The sequence below is a fragment of the Aegilops tauschii genome, chromosome 5, assembly GCF_002575655.3.
Source record: "Aegilops tauschii subsp. strangulata cultivar AL8/78 chromosome 5, Aet v6.0, whole genome shotgun sequence".
In the NCBI taxonomy this organism is placed as follows: domain Eukaryota; kingdom Viridiplantae; phylum Streptophyta; class Magnoliopsida; order Poales; family Poaceae; genus Aegilops; species Aegilops tauschii.
Genome location: NC_053039.3, coordinates 23,958,535 through 23,975,840, shown reverse-complemented (window position 1 = coordinate 23,975,840; position 17,306 = coordinate 23,958,535). Strand labels below are relative to the sequence as shown.

The 17,306-nt window shown below is 41.0% G+C and overlaps 1 pseudogene; it reads left to right on the top strand.

Annotated features, from left to right (window-relative positions):
* Positions 1 to 14,161: 14,161 nt before the first annotated feature.
* LOC109749983 (protein FAR1-RELATED SEQUENCE 5-like) lies at positions 14,162 to 16,800 on the top strand (annotated as a pseudogene).
* The last annotated feature ends 506 nt before the right edge of the window (positions 16,801 to 17,306 follow it).

Below are 17,306 nucleotides of genomic sequence, written 5' to 3'. Positions count from 1 at the left end.
TATGTTCCTAGAGAAAAATTATGTTGAAAGATGTTAGTAGCAAAGATGCGGATTGGATCCGTGATCTGAGGATTATCCTCATTGCTGCACAGAAGAATTATGTCCTTGATGCACCGCTAGGTGACAGACCTATTGCAGGAGCAGATGCAGATGTTATGAACGTTTGGCTAGCTCAATATGATGACTACTTGATAGTTTAGTGCACCATGCTTAACGGCTTAGAATCGGGACTTCAAAGACGTTTTGAACGTCATGGACCATATAAGATGTTCCAGGAGTTGAAGTTAATATTTCAAGCAAATACCCGAGTTGAGAGATATGAAGTCTCCAACAAGTTCTATAGCTAAAAGATGGAGGAGAATCGCTCAACTAGTGAGCATGTGCTCAGGTTGTCTGGGTACTACAATCGCTTGAATCAAGTGGGAGTTAATCTTCCAGATAAAATAGTGATTGACAGAATTCTCTAGTCACCATCACCAAGTTAGTAGAACTTCGTGATGAACTATAGTATGCAAGGGATGACGAAAGTAATTCCCGAGCTCTTCGTGATGCTGAAATCGACGAAGGTAGAAATCAAGAAAAACATCAAGTGTTGATGGTTGACGAGACCACTTCAAGTGTTGATGGTTGACAAGACCACTAGTTTCAAGAAAAGGGCAAAGGGAAGAAGGGGAACTTCAAAAGAACGGCAAGCAAGTTGCTACTCAAGTGAAGAAGCCCAAGTCTGTACCTAAGCCTGAGACTAAGTGCTTCTACTGCAAAGGGACTGGCCACTGGAAGCGGAACTATCCCAAGTATTTGGTGGATAAGAAAGATGGCAAAGTGAACAAAGGTATATTGGATATACATGTTATTGATGTGTACTTTACTAGTGTTTATAGCAACCCCTCGGTATTTGATGCTGGTTCAGTTGCTAAAGAGTAGTAACTCGAAAACGGGAGTAGCAGAATAAACAGAGACTAGTAAAAGGCGAGGTGACGATGTGTGTTGGAAGTAGTTCCAAGATTGATATGATCATCATCGCACACTCCCTATACTTTCGGGATTAGTGTTGAAACTAAATAAGTGTTATTTGGTGTTTGCGTTGAGCATGAATATGATTTGATCATGTTTATTGCAATACAGTTATTCATTTAAGTTAGAGAACAATTGTTGTTCTGTTTACATGAATAAAAACCTTTTATGGTCACACACACCAACGAAAATGGTTTGTTGGATCTCGATCGTAGTGATACACATATTCATAATATTAAAGCCAAAAGATGCAAAGTTAATAATGATAGTGCAACTTATTTGTGGCACTGCCGTTTAGGTCATATTGGTGTAAAGCGCATGAAGAAACTCCATACTGATGGGATTTTGGAATCACTTGATTATGAATCACTTGATGCTTGCGAACCGTGCCTCATGGGCAAGATGACTAAAACGCCGTTCTCCGGTACTATGGAGAGAGCAACAGATTTGTTGGAAATCATACATACAGATGTATGTGGTCCGATGAATATTGAGGCTCGTAGCAGGTATCATTATTTTCTGACCTTCACAGATGATTTGAGCAGATATGGGTATATCTACTTGATGAAACACAAAGTCTGAAACATTTGAAAAGTTCAAAGAATTTCAGAGTGAAGTGGAGAATCATCGTAACAAGAAAATAAAAATTTCTACGATATGATCGCAGAGGTAAAATATTTGAGTTACGAGTTTGGACTACATTTGAAACAATGCGGAATAGTTTCGCAACTCACGCCACCCGGAACACCACAGCATAATGGTGTGTCCGAATATCGTAATCGTACTTTATTAGATATTGTGCGATATATGATGTCTCTTACCAATTTACCACTATCGTTTTGGGGTTATGCATTAGAGACAGCTACATTCACGTTAAATAGGGCACCATCAAAATCCGTTGAGACGACGCCTTATGAACTGTGGTTTGGCAAGAAACCAAAGTTGTCGTTTCCTAAAGTTTGGGGTTGCGATGCTTATGTGAAAAGGTTTCATCCTGATAAGCTCAAACCCAAATCGGAGAAATGTGTCTTCATAGGATACCCAAAGGAAACAGTTGGGTATACCTTCTATCACAGATCCGAAGGCAAGACATTCGTTGCTTAGTATGGATCCTTTCTAGAGAAGGAGTTTCTCTCGAAAGAAGTGAGTGGGAGGAAAGTAGAACTTGATGAGGTAACTGTACCTGCTCCCTTATTGGAAAGTAGTTCATCACAGAAATCTGTTCCTGTGACTCCTACACCAATTAGTGAGGAAGTTAATGATAATGATCATGAAACTTCAGCTCAAGTTATTACTGAACTTCGTAGGTCAACTAGATCAAGAACCGCACCAGAGTGGTACGGTAATCCTGTTCTGGAGGTCATGTTACTAGACCATGGCAAACCTACGAACTATGAAGAAGCGATGGTGAGCCCAGATTCCGCAAAATGGCTTGAGGCCATGAAATCTGAGATAAGATCCATATATGAGAACAAAGTATGGACTTTGATTGACTTGCCCAATGATCGGCGAGCCATTGAGATTAAATGGATCTTCAAGAGGAAGACGGACGCTGATAGTAGTGTCACAATCTACAAAGCTAGAATTGTCGCAAAAGGTTTTCGACAAGTTCAAGATGTTGACTACGATGAGAGTTTCTCACTCGTATCTATGCTTAAGTCTGTCCGAATCATGTTAGCAATTGCCGCATTTTATGAAATATGGCAAAGGGATAAACAAAACTGCATTCCTTAATGGATTTATTAAAGAAGAGTTGTATATGATGCAACCAGGAGGTTTTGTCAATCCTAAAGGTGCTAACAAAATATGCAAGCTCCAGCGATCCATCTATGGACTGGTGCAAGCATCTCGGAGTTGGAATATACACTTTGATAAGTTGATCAAAGGATATAGTGTTATACAGACTTGCGGTGAAGCCTGTATTTACAAGAAAGTGAGTGGGAGCACTACAACATTTCTGATAAGTATATGTGAATGACATATTGTTGATCGGAAATAATGTAGAATTATTCTGCAAAGCATAAATGAGTGTTTGAAAGGAGTTTTTCAAAAGAAAGACCTCGGTGAAGCTGCTTACATATTGAGCATCAAGATCTATAGAGATAGATCAAAACGCTTGATAAGTTTTTTCAATGAGTACATACCTTAACAAGATTTTGAAGTAGTTCAAAATAGAACAGTCAAAGAAAGAGTTCTTGCCTGTGTTACAAGGTATGAAATTGAGTAAGACTCAAAGCCAGACCACGGCAGAAGATAGAAAGAGAATGAAAGTCATTCCCTATGCCTTGGCCATAGGTTCTATAAAGTATGCCATGCTATATACCAGATCTATTGTATACCCTACACTTATTTTGGCAAGGGAGTACAATAGTGATCTAGGAGTAGATCACTGGACAGCGGTCAAAATTATCCTTAGTGGAATAAGGAAATGTTTCTCGATTATGGAAGTGACAAAAGGTTTGTCGTAAAGGGTTACGTCGATGCAAGTTTTGACACTAAATCTAGATGACTCTAAGTCTCGGTCTAGATACATATTGAAAGTGGGAGCAATTAGCTAGAGTAGCTCCGTGCAGAGCATTGTAGACATAGGAATTTGCAAAATCCTTACAGATCTGAATGTGACAGACCCGTTGACTAAAATTATCTCACAATCAAAACATGATCACACCTTAGTACACTTTGGGTGTTAATCACATAGCGATGTGAACTAGATTATTGACTCTAGTAAACCCTTTTGAGTGTTGGTCACATCGAGATGTGAACTATGGGTGTTAATCATATGGTGATGTGAATTATTGATGTTAAATCACATGGCGATGTGAACTAGATTATTGACTCTAGTGCAAGTGGGAGACTGAAGGAAATATGCCCTAGAGGCAATAATAAAGTATTATATATTTCCTTATATCATGATAAATGTTTATTATTCATGCTAGAATTGTATTAACCGGAAACATAATACATGTGTGAATACATAGACAAACAGAGTGTCACTATTATGCCTCTACTTGACTAGCTCGTTAATCAAAGATGGTTATGTTTCCTAGCCATAGACATGAGTTGTCATTTGATTAACGAGATCACCTCATTAGGAGAATGACGTGATTGACTTGACCCATTCCGTTAGCTTAGCACTCGATCGTTTAGTATGTTGCTATTGCTTTCTTCATGACTTATACATGTTCCTATGACTATGAGATTATGCAACTCCCGTTTACCGGAGGAACACTTTGTGTGCTACCAAACATCACAACGTAAATGGGTGATTATAAAGGTGCTCTACAGGTGTCTCCAAAGTTACTTGTTGGGTTGGCGTATTTCGAGATTAGGATTTGTCACTCCAATTGTCGGAGAGGTATCTCCGGGCCCACTCGGTAATGCACATCACTATAAGCCTTGCAAGCATTGTGACTAATGAGTTAGTTGCGGGATGATGTGTTACGGAACGAGTAAAGAGACTTGCCGGTAACGAGATTGAACTAGGTATCGAGATACCGACGATCAAATCTCGGGCAAGTAACATACCGGTGACAAAGGGACAACGTATGTTGTTATGCGGTCTGACCGATAAAGATCTTCGTAGAATATGTGGGAGCCAATATGGGCATCCAGGTCCCGCTATTGGTTATTGACCGGAGACGTGTCTCGGTCATGTCTACATAGTTCTCGAACCCGTAGGGTCCGCACGCTTAACGTTACAATGACAGTTTTATTATGAGTTTATGTATGTTGATGTACCGAAGGAGATCGGAGTCCCGGATGAGATCGGGGACATGACGAGGAGTCTCGAAATGGCCGAGACGTAAAGATCGATATATTGGACGACTATATTCGGACTTCGGAAAGGTTCCGACTGATTCGGGTATTTTTCGGAGTACCGGAGAGTTACGGGAATACATATTGGGCCTTATTGGGCCATATGCGAAAGAAGGAAAAGGGCCTCAAGGGTGGCCGCACCCCTCCCCTTGGTCTGGTCCGAATTGGACTAGGGAAGGGGGGCGCCCCCTTCCTTCCTTCTCTTTTTCCCTTCCTCTTTTCCTATTCCATATGGGAGGTGGAATCCTACTAGGACTAGGGAGTCCTAGTAGGACTCCACACTTGGTGCGCCCCCTCCTAGGGCCGTCCTCCTCCTCCCATGCTCCTTTATATACGGGGGCAGGGGGCACCCCATGGACACAACAATTGATCCTTGAGATCTCTTAGCCGTGTGCGGTGCCCCTCTCCACCATATTACACCTCGATAATACCGTTGCGGAGCTTAGCGAAGCCCTGCGTCGGTGGAACATGATGATCGTCACCACGCCGTCGTGCTGACGAAACTCTCCCTCAACACTCGGCTGGATCGGAGTTCGAGGGACGTCATCGAGCTGAACGTGTGTAGAACTCGGAGGTGCCGTGCGTTCGGTACTTGATCGGTCGGATCGTGAAGACGTACGACTACATCAACCGCGTTGTGATAACGCTTCCGCTATCGGTCTACGAGGGTACGTGGACAACACTCTCCCCTGTCGTTGCTATGCATCACCATGATCTTGCGTGTGCGTAGCAATTTTTTTGAAATTACTACGTTCCCCAACAAATAATATATAGCGTTGAGCACCATGTTTAAGTAGAGATTACAGCGGGTAAGAGAGAGGTTACACCGCTGCATAGAGGGGGGATGAGTTGGTGATGATGGCGGTGACGTTGTTGGTGAAGATTGCGTTGATGATGATGGCCACGACAGCGTTCCGGCGCCACCGGAAGTGAAGGGGAGAGGGGGGCCCTTCGTCTTCTTCTTCCTTGACCTCCTCGCTAGATGGGAGAAGGGTTTCCCCTCTGGTCCTCGGCATCCTTGGCGTGGGAGGGGCGAGAGCTCCTCCGAGATTGGATCTGTCTCTCTGTCTCTCTCTGTTTCTGCGTTTTTTTTCTTCTGCTGCCCTTTCACCATTTCTTTTATATCCGGAGATCCGTAACTCCGATTGGGTTGAATCTTTCGCCCTGATTTTTCTCATAAAATTAGCTTTCTTGCGGCAAAAGAAGAGCGTCAACCGCCTTACGGGGTGCCCACGAGGGTCCAGGGCGCGCCCCCTGCCTCGTGGCCCCCTCGTGCACCGTCTCGCGTTGATTTTACTTCCCAAAAATCATAAATATTCCAAAATAATTCTCCTTCCGTTTTTATCCCGTTTGGACTCCGTTTGATATTGGGTTTCTGCGAAACATAAACATGCAACAAAGAGGAACTGGCACTGGGCACTGGATCAATATGTTAGTCCCAAAAATAGTATAAAAAGCTGCCAAAAATATATGAAAGTTCTAGAATATTGGCATGGAACAATAAAAAATTATAGATACGACGGAGACGTATCAGCATCCCCAAGCTTAATTCCTGCTCGTCCTTGAGTAGGTAAATGATAAAAAAGATAATTTTTGATGTGGAATGCTACCTAGCATAATCTTGATCACATATCTAATCATGGCATGAATATTAAGACATGAGTGATTCAAAGCAATAGTCTATCATTTGACTTAAAAACAATAATACTTCAAGCCTACTAATAAAGCAATCATGTCTTTTCAAAATAACAAGGCCAAAGAAAGTTATCCCTACAAAATCATATAGTCTGGCTATGCTCCGTCTTCACCACACAAAATATTCAAGTCATGCACAACCCCGATGACAAGCCAAGCAATTGTTTCATACTTTTGACGTTCTCAAACTTTTTCAACTTCACGCAATACATGAGCGTGAGCCATGGACATAACACTAAAGGTGGAATAGAATGGTGGTTGTGGAGAAGACAAAAAGGAGAAGATAGTCTCACATCAACTAGGCATATCAACGGGCTATGGAGATGCCCATCAATAGATATCAATGTGAGTGAGTAGGGATTGCCATGGAACGGATGCACTAAGAGCTATAAGTGTATGAAAGCTCAGACTGAAAACTAAGTGGGTGTGCATCCAACTTGCTTGCTCATGAAGACCTCGGGCGTTTGAGGAAGCCCATCATCGGAATATACAAGCCAAGTTCTATAATGAAAATTCCCACTAGTATATGAAAGTGAAATCATAGGATACTCTCTCTATGAACAACATGGTGCTACTCTGAAGCACAAGTGTGGTAAAAGGATAGTAACATTGCCCCTTCTCTATTTTTTTATATATTTTTATATTTTTTGATGGGCTTTTTTGGCCTCTTTTATTTTTTTGGGCTTCTTTGGCCTCTTTAATTTTTCATAAAGTCCGGAGTCTCATCCCGACTTGTGGGAGAATCATAGTCTCCATCATCCTTTCCTCACTGGGCAATGCTCTAATAATGATGATCATCACACTTTTATTTACTTACAACTCAATATTACAACTCGATATCTAGAACGTAGATATGACTCTATATGAATGCCTCCGGCGGTGTACCGGGATGTGCAATGATCTAGCATAGCAATGACATCAAAAAACGGACAAGCCATGAAAACATCATGCTAGCTATCTTACTTATGCAAAGCAATATGGCAATGAACGCTCAAGTCATGTATATGATGATGATGGAAGTTGCATGGCAATATATCTCGGAATGGCTATGGAAATGCCATGATAGGTAGGTATGGTGGCTGTTTTGAGGAAGATATAATAAGGCTTATGTGTGACAGAGCGTATCATATCACGGGGTTTGGATGCACCGGCGAAGTTTGCACCAACTCTCGAGGTGAGAAAGGGCAATGCACGGTACCGAAGAGGCTAGCAATGATGGAAGGGTGAGAGTGTGTATAATCCATGGACTCAACATTAGTCATAAAGAACTCACATACTTATTGCAAAAATCTATTAGTCATCGAAACAAAGTACTACATGCATGCCCCTAGGGGGATAGATTGGTAGGAAAAGACCATCGCTCGTCCCCGACCGCCACTCATAAGCAAGACAATCAATAAATAAATCTTGCTCCGACTTCATCACATAACGGTTCACCATACATGCATGCTACGGGAATCACAAACTTCAACACAAGTATTTCTACAATCCACAACTACCCACTAGCATGACTCTAATATCACCATCTTTATATCGCAAAACTATTGCAAGGAATCAAACATATCATATTCAGTGATCTACAAGTTTTATGTAGGATTTTATGACTAACCATGTGAATGACCAATTCCTGTCAACTCTCTAAATAGATATAAGTGAAGCAAGAGAGTTTCATTCTTTCTACAAAAGATATGCCCACGCTCTAACAAATATAAGTGAAGCAAAAGAGCATTCTACGAATGGCGGTTTTCTATGTGAAGAGAAACAGGCAATCCAAACTTCAAATGATATAAGTGAATCACATGAAGCATTCTATAAAGCCATACTCAAAGAATATAAGCGAAGTGCAAAGAGCATTCTATAAATCAACCAAGGACTATCTCATACCAGCATGGTGCGTAAAACAAAAATGAAAACTAAAGCAAAAGACGCTCCAAGATTTGCACATATCGCATGAACGAAACAAATGCGAAAACATACCGATACTTGTTGAAGAAAGAGGGGATGCCTTCTGGGGCATCCCCAAGCTTAGACACTTGGGTCTCCTTGAATATTTACTTGGGGTGCCTTGGGCATCCCCAAGCTTGAGCTCTTGCCTCTCTTCCTTCTCCTCAAATCGAGACCTTCTCGATCTTCGAACACTTCATCCACACAAAACTTCAACAGAAAACTCGGTAAGATCCATTAGTATAATAAAGCAAATAACTACTCTAAGTACTGTTGTAAACCAATTCATATTTTGTTTTTGCATTGTGTCTACTGTAATATAGCTTTTCCATGGCTTAATCCACTGATATAAATTGATAGTTTCATCAAAACAAGCAAACTATGCATCAAAAACAGAATCTGTCTAAAACAGAACAGTTTGTAATAATATGAACATTCACCATACTTCTGGTACTTGATAAATTCTGCCAAAATTATGAAAAATAAAACATTTGTATAGAAAGACAGTGCAAAAATAATCAGAACCGTTTGACGTCCCAGTAAAAAATGAAAAATCGCGCACTACAGCCAAAGTTTCTGTCCTGCACGGTACAAACCAACAAGCATTGTAAACATCCTAAAGGCAAACCTTAGCACATTATTTTTATAATACAATGGAATTGTACCAGGGGATAATTATTTTTTTTGAAAAGTGTCTGTAATCAAGATTCACAAATTTTCCGTGAGCATGAACAAAGTTCAAGGCTAGCTCCCACTTCAACAATGCTTGTCTTTCTCACTTTCGCTTTTCTTTTTGAAAAAGATTTGAGTTCCCCTCTTTATTTTTGTTGTTTTTAAACTATATGAAAGCACTCAACAGAAATAAATGACTCTCTAAAATTTCCGGGTTGTCTCCCTGGCAGCGCTTTCTTTAAAGCCATTAAGCTAGGCATATAGTGCTCAAGTAATGGATCCACCCGGATCCCAAGGTATATCAAAGCCAATTTTAATTAACAATGATTTAGCATTTAGTAGTGAGCACAAAGTAACATATATCATGCAACAACGAAGTCTAACTCTCTTCCTATGCATCGGCATGTTGTAAAAGAACAATTCGTGCACACAAAGTAAAGGCCAATGCATAGTATAAACAGTTTCTTGCAATTTTATCGTGTTGGAAACATAGAGAGGTGGAGATATAGTTCCTCTCTCATAATAATTGCAAGTAGGAGCAGCAAGCACATGCATATTATATTCATCCAAATCATCATGTGCAACGGTATAAGGCAACCCATCAATATAATCCTTAATAAGCACCAACTTCTCCGATATAGTGTAGTTTGGAGAATTCAAAGAGATAATAGGACTATCATGTGTGGGTGCAATAGCAACAATTTCATGTTTAACATAAGTAACTATAGAAAGTTCATCTCCATAAGCATAATTCATATTGGCATCTTGGCCACAAGCATAGCAAGCATCATCAAAAAGGGATATTTCAAAAGAATCAATGGGATCATAACAATTATCATAGCATTCATCCTTGTGTAAGCATGAAGGGAAATTAAACAATGTATGAGTTGAAGAGTTACTCTCATTAGAAGGTGGGCACGGGTGATCAATCCGCTCTTCCTCCTTTTGTTCTTCGCTCTCCTCCTCATCTTTTTCATCCAATGATCTCACAGTTTCATCAATTTCTTCTTCCATAGACTCCTGGAAAATATTAGTCTCTTTTTGGACAACGGAGTAGTCATCAATATATGGTTCAACATATATAGGCATTAGAAGCATAATTATCATAGCAATATTTAAGTATGGCAAAATTGTCAAATTTTAAAGAGTAGCATCATACGTTTCAATCAAAGAAGCAATTTCGTAAGCACCCTTAAAAGCAAAAAATTCTTCAATTTGTTGAACATCATAGTAATTATAAACACCCTTAGCATACGAAGATACGATTCCATTATCAATAAACTCACATTGGTAGGGAAGGTGTTTCTTAGGGTTTTCAGAACAACAAGTAACATCATATATTTCACATAAATTCCAAGCATAGCATTGCAAACGATGAATTTGATCCAGTAAACGTTTCCCCTTTTCAGATATACGGTGTTGCACATAACAAGCATGCTCATCTAAAGATTTTCCCTCAACTAAGCTAGTTGGGGTTTCAGCACGAGCACATAGGGATCGAAGATGATCCAAGTAATAAGCTTCAGGAGTGTGATAGATGTTGAGTGGTTCTTCATCCATTGGTTCAGTAGGTACAACTAATTATTTTGGTATTTTGCGTTTCCTACCCATAACTAAAGATAGAAAACAACTAAGAATAGCAAATAAAAATTACTTAGTGATAAAGCAAACAAGCACACACGAGAATATTCACCCCACGTTATTGCTCCCCGGCAACGGCGCCAGAAAAAGGTCTTGATAACCAACAACTATAGGGGATCAATTGTAGCCTCTTTCGATAAGTAAGAGTGTCGAACCCAACGAGGAGCTAAAGGTAGAACAAATATTCATTCAAGTTCTATCGACCACCGATACAACTCTACACACACTTGACGTTCGCTTTACCGGAAACAAGTATGAAACTAGAAGTACTTTGTAGGTGTTTTTGGATAGGTTTGCAAGAAAATAAAGAGCACGTAAATAAAAGCTAGGGGTTGTTTAGATAAAGACACAACTAAATTAGTTTTAGTAAAGAGCTTTTTGTCACGAGAAAGTTATTTGTCCCTAGGCAATCGATAACTAGACCGGCAATCATTATTGCAATTTTATTTGAGGGAGCGGTGTAAGCTAACACACTTTCTCTACTTGGATCATATGCACTTATGATTGGAACTCTAGCAAGCATCCACAACTACTAAAGATCATTAAGGTAAAACCCAACCATAGCATTAAAGCATCAAGTCCTCTTTATCCCATACACAAACAACCTACTTACTCGGGTTTGTGCTTCTGTCACTCACGCCACCCACCATAAGCAAATCATGAACATATTGCTAACCATACGACGGGGATCCCTCATTCTTGCGCGACACGGAGAGCACCATAGGACAGCACCAATAATAAAACATGCAACTCAAACCAATCTTGATCATCAAATAACCCATAGGATAGAACGGATCTACTCAAATATCATAGGATAGCCATACATCATAGGAAAATAATATATAGCGTTGAGCACCATGTTTAAGTAGAGATTACAATGGGTAAGAGAGAGGTTACACCGCTGCATAGAGCGGGTGGGGAGAGTTGGTGATGATGGCGGTGAAGTTGTTGGTGAAGATTGCTTCTTTGATGTGATGGTGCACTTGGCTGTTCATCTACCTAATGAGGCACTACTTAGAGGTCCAGTACAGTATGGCTGGATGTACCCTATTGAAAGGCGGCTAGGCACTTTCAAGGGCTATGTTAGGAACAGAGCTAGACCCGAGGGTTCCATTGCATAGGCCTACATTGCTACAGAAGCGTTGACATTCTGCTCAAAATACATTGAAACAGCTTATCAGCTTAGCAAAGAGGTGGATGAAGACAATCCCGGGCTCAACGTTTTCTATTATTCTATTCGAGTTACAGGGAAGAGTCGACAAGAGGACAGACCTAAAGATTTGGACAAAATGGTTTGGTATGTGTTGAATAACTGTCCTGAGATACTACCTTATATCAAGTAAGTGCTAAGTACTGCAGCTTATACATCGTAATCTACTAAACTTGCAGCACATTCTTATATATTTAGATGTTTGACGCGATCACTATGTTGTGCAACATCTACAAAAAGGAGTTACTGCTGCAAAATCCAAGAAACATTGACAAACTGGTTATGGCAGGATTTGCGAAATGGTTCAAGAGCCATATAAGCTTTTGAATTGCACTGTCAGTTTTTTTAAATATATCGAGTACATAAGATGATCAGCTTGTCTATTTTCTAACCATAGGTTAAGGAGATGCGGGAGGACGGGCATGCAGTTGATGATGCCCTTTACTCACTAGCAATGGGTCCTGATACTCGGGTAAGACATTATGAATCTTGCGTTGTTGGAGATGTGCGCGACAACACCCTTGCACGAGACGAAGGCAGGAAGACACAAAACAATGCCATCATGAGCACGGATACGTATGACAAAGAGACAACTGAAATGTATGCTAACATAACAGACATTGTTCAGTTGCAGTATATCTCCAGTTTCGAGGATCATCGGTGTGTGGTTCTGTTGTGCTGTCGTTGGTATAACCTGTTTTCTAGGATCGCAAAATCCATAGCTGATGATTATTTCAAATCCATCAATGTCAAGGCGGCATACCAGACTAACGAGCCTTTTATTTTGGTAAATAAAGCAACACAGATATTTTTCATGGAAGACACATTTGCACGTAGCGATGACTGGAGACTAGTGCAAAGGTTTGAGCAGAGGAATTCGTTTAATGAAGTTGCACAACAAGATGATTCTTACACTGCTCCTGATGTACAAGATAACACAGATGTTCCTAATATCTTTGAGAACCATCACGTCAATGACGCCGGCGAAAAGATGGCCTGTCATGCTGTGGACATACAAGAGTTGATCCAGAAGAAGCCAATGTTCGAGGACGTTGAGGACGAAGAAGAAGATGACACCGTGGGGAATTACGATTCAGACTAATACACATGGCGAAGATGTTGACGCTGCTGCTGCGGATGATGATTACATTGCTTTTGTCGTATTTGCCTGTCAGAAGACGTTTTTTATCTACAATGTGAAATTGTGTTTGCTATGACAATTGAAACCTGATGAACATGTTGTTTAGTATTTTCCTGTGAGAACATCACTTGTTATGTATGCTGATTTGTGTTTGGTGATTGTATGACGACTAAAACATGATGACATTGTTGTTTAGTTGTACTCATATTTGGCTGTGAAACTTGAATCTGATGACATAGTTTGCTGTTGGACTGCAATTTGCTCGACGTCTTCGAATGAGAACAAAGCTGACCCGACAGGTCCTCTACTAATTTATTTATTAATTACCAAAAGGGCCTCTGCTATTTATTTATTTATGAGCAAAAAGGGATACCCCCTGATTTCCGTTAATAGAAATCATTCGATGTTCACAACACTACGCCCAGCCTGCAACACATGTTTCGTTCATTACTAGTTTCAGCAAAGTGCTCATGTCATAGCCACTAAATGATGAAACTAAAGATGAAGCACAAGAGGATGAAGATGGTGGGCAATCATAAATCATGGTACCTAAGCCACTGTATGTTGGGCAGAGATTTGATTTGTTTGAAGATGCAAAGGAATTCTACCAGACATATGCAAAGTTCCATGGGTTCGCGGTCAACACCGAATACCATAGGAAAATTAAAAAAACTAACGAGTACAGCAGAGGTGAGATGAGGTGCTACAAGGCACGAAGGAACAAGAAGGGAAAAGGTGTTGCGCCTGTCGTTCCGGAACGAAAGAGAGGTATCATTGTCAAGACGGAATGCCCTGTCCGGTGTAAGCTGAACGTAGATGGAGCATGGTGGGTGGTCACTGAATATTTTGAAGAGCACAACCACGAACTCATAAAGAAGTTTGACCTGGTAAAATTTCTGACCGCCCATAGAGGATTCACCCCCCTCAAGAAGAAATTCATAAAGCTGCTACATGATTGTAATGTCGGTCCATCAAGAGTGGTCCAGATACTATCCTTCATCCATAGCAAAAATGGGACTTTGATTAGCATGCCCTACATACCGGCAGACGTCACAAACCTAAAGGCAAAGTACCGTAGAGAGAGCAGGTTGGCTGACATAGAAGCCACGATAGCCTACTTTGATGAGAAAGCGAAGGAAGATCCAGATTTCTTCTACAGGATAAGATTGGACGATGAGGACCGTGTCAGGAACATGTATTGGTGGATGGTGCTACAAGAAGAGCCTACAAACATTTCCGAGATTGCATTTCGTTCGACGCGACATATCTCACTAATATATACAAGATGCCATGCGCTCCGTTCATAGGAATAAATAACCACAATCAGTCATTGCAGTTCGGATGCGGGCTCGTTCGGAACGAAGACACGGATGGGTACACTTGGCTATTCAAGACCTTCTTGGAGTGCATGGGTGGACTTGCTCCAATGAACATAATAACAAACCAGGATTTTAGCATGCGTGCAGGCATAGAGGAGGCCTTTCCATTGGCAGTGCATAGGCACTACAGGTGGCACATTATAAAGAAGGCTGAGGAGACGCTAGGACCGTTCTTTGCTGACCGTCTAGAGCTGCACAAGGCATTCGAGCTATGCGTGGACCACAACTTGACGGTGGAGGAGTTTGAAAGGACCTGGATGGCTATGATTGAAACATATCAAGTGCAAGACAACGAGACGCTTGCTAGCCTGTGGGAGAAGCGAATGTACTGGGTGCCGGCCTATGTCATGCTGTGCTTCTTCCTGTTTCTGCAGAGTACGCAGCGCAGCGAGGGGTTCAATGCTGTTTTGAAGCGGTACGTGAGCCCTGGCAACTCATTGCTGCAGTTTGCCAAGCAATACTCCGCTTTGCAAAAAAAAATACTGGGATCTGAGCTACAACAAGAAGCAAACACCGCGCTCAAGCAGCCAAAATTGCTAACGTATTTATCGATGGAGAGGCAGATGAGCAAGATATACACCAACAAGATGTTTAACAAGTAAGTCAGTTGTGTTACAATCTAATTTGCACAAGCATGAAGGTAGTAGGTGCCATGTAGAATGCATTGCAGTTGAAAAGCTTATTTGAAAATGATGATTTTTTGAAAGTAGCCATCGAGTACAGAGTAACCATGATATGTAGTTGCCATGTTTAATGAACTACAGTTTGCCATGTTTAATGAACTACAGTTGCCATATTTGATGAACTGCAGTTGCCATGTCTACCCAACTGCAGTTGCCATATTTGATGAACTGCAGTTGCCATGTTTAATGAACTGTACTTCCATTGGCCATGATGGTATGGAATGCAAATGCCAATTAAAGATGTTATGCAATTGCCATGTTTACTCAACTATAGCTGTCATGTTTAATGAACTCCAGTTGCCATGTTTAATGAATTGTAGTTGCCATGTTTAATGAACTGTACTTCCATTGGCCATGATGGTATGGAATGCAAATGCCAATTAAAGGTGTTATGCAATTGACATGTTTACTCAACTACAGTTGCCATGTTTAATGAACTCTAGTTGCCATGTTTAATGAACTCTAGTTGCCATGTTTAATGAACTCTAGTTGCCATGTTTAATGAACTCTAGTTGCCATGTTTAATGACATGCAGTTGCCATGTTTACTCAACTGCAGTTGCCATGTTTAATGAACTGTAGTTGCCATGGTTAAACGAACTGTACTTCCATTGGCCATGATGGTATGGAATGCACATGCCAATTAAAAATGTTATGCATTTGCCATGTGAAAAAAATATCATGCAGATGCCATAGCCATCATTCATTTTAGATGCCTTTCCTACGTTACAGCCTACAACAACATAAGGTGCTACAAAAAACATCACACAAGAGTTTAACAAAACCACACAAAACTTACAGATTCCAGGAAGAAATAAAGTGTGCCAGCATGTACACGGCTTTCCAGGTGGACGAACATACGTTCAAGGTGTGTTCTATCATGGGCATGTCGGATTCAGAACCTGAAGACCCAGACAAGGGGAGGAACTACTTTGTAAAGGCCTTGATAAGCGAAGGCGAATACTACTACCAATGCTGCAAATTCAAACGAGACGGGATTGTGTGCTGTCACATACTGAAAGTAATGGACATGAACGCGGTGGCACGAATGCCCCGCCATTTCATACGGCGGTGATGGACTTGGGACGCTGACAACGCATTGGGGCCGCAATCAAATGCAGTTTTGGGTGTGCATGATGAGAGACTAGAGTCAACCATGGATGCCGTGAGGCACGTTGTGTTGACAAAGAACTATGCTGAGCTAATAGATGAAGCGTGCAAGAGCGATGAGACAGCGAGCGTCGCAGAAAAACACAGGAAGGCCCTGAAAAGAGAGCTTGATGAGATCAAGAAGAGGAAAGTTGAGGAAGCCTTACACAGGTTCCCCCGTACCACAAGTGTGCCTTCGTCCATGGGGCCATCATCTGAAAACTCGGAGGTAGGATCTGGAACAGCAAGCACACAAACCCAGGTCAGGAACCCGCCCCGTTGCATCACAAAGGGGCGTCCAAAAGAGATAAAATACAAATCGCGGTTGGAGATTCAAGCAAAGCACAAGAAAACAAAGAAAGGGACGGGCAATCTGTAAGCAACATTGGAGCACTGTGACTTGGTTGTTGTTGACATTTTCTGCAAGCTAGATGTTATAAATTTGTAAAAATGGGAGAATGACTCTTGAGGTGCATCGTGTGTGGTACTGAAGTTGCCATGTCTTTTCATCTGAATCTGTCGTGTATTTTCTACTGAATCTGCCATGTTGTTTCAACTGAATATGCCATGCCTGATCTGCTGAATCTGCCATGCCTTTTCCACTGAATCTGCCATGTTAGTTCTACTGAATATGCCATGTCATTTATACTGAGTCTGCCATCGCGTATATTTCCGTGTTCGGTCAACACATTTTAGTTCACACATATTGTATTGTGTGCAAACTATGGAAAACAAGATGAAACGATCACGTGCAAAAACTGTAAGGTTACGGCTGTGTACAAACTACCATGCTGGCCAATACAGTTAGCAATGCAAAAAACCAAAAAAGCCAAATGAGAAAGAACGATAACTTTCACTAACCATGACTGACACTACAAAAAATATACACTTCCGTGATGATACGTGTTTGTCACAGTAGGTCACGTTTTCTATCATGCATGTACATCCATGACAAATTTATAA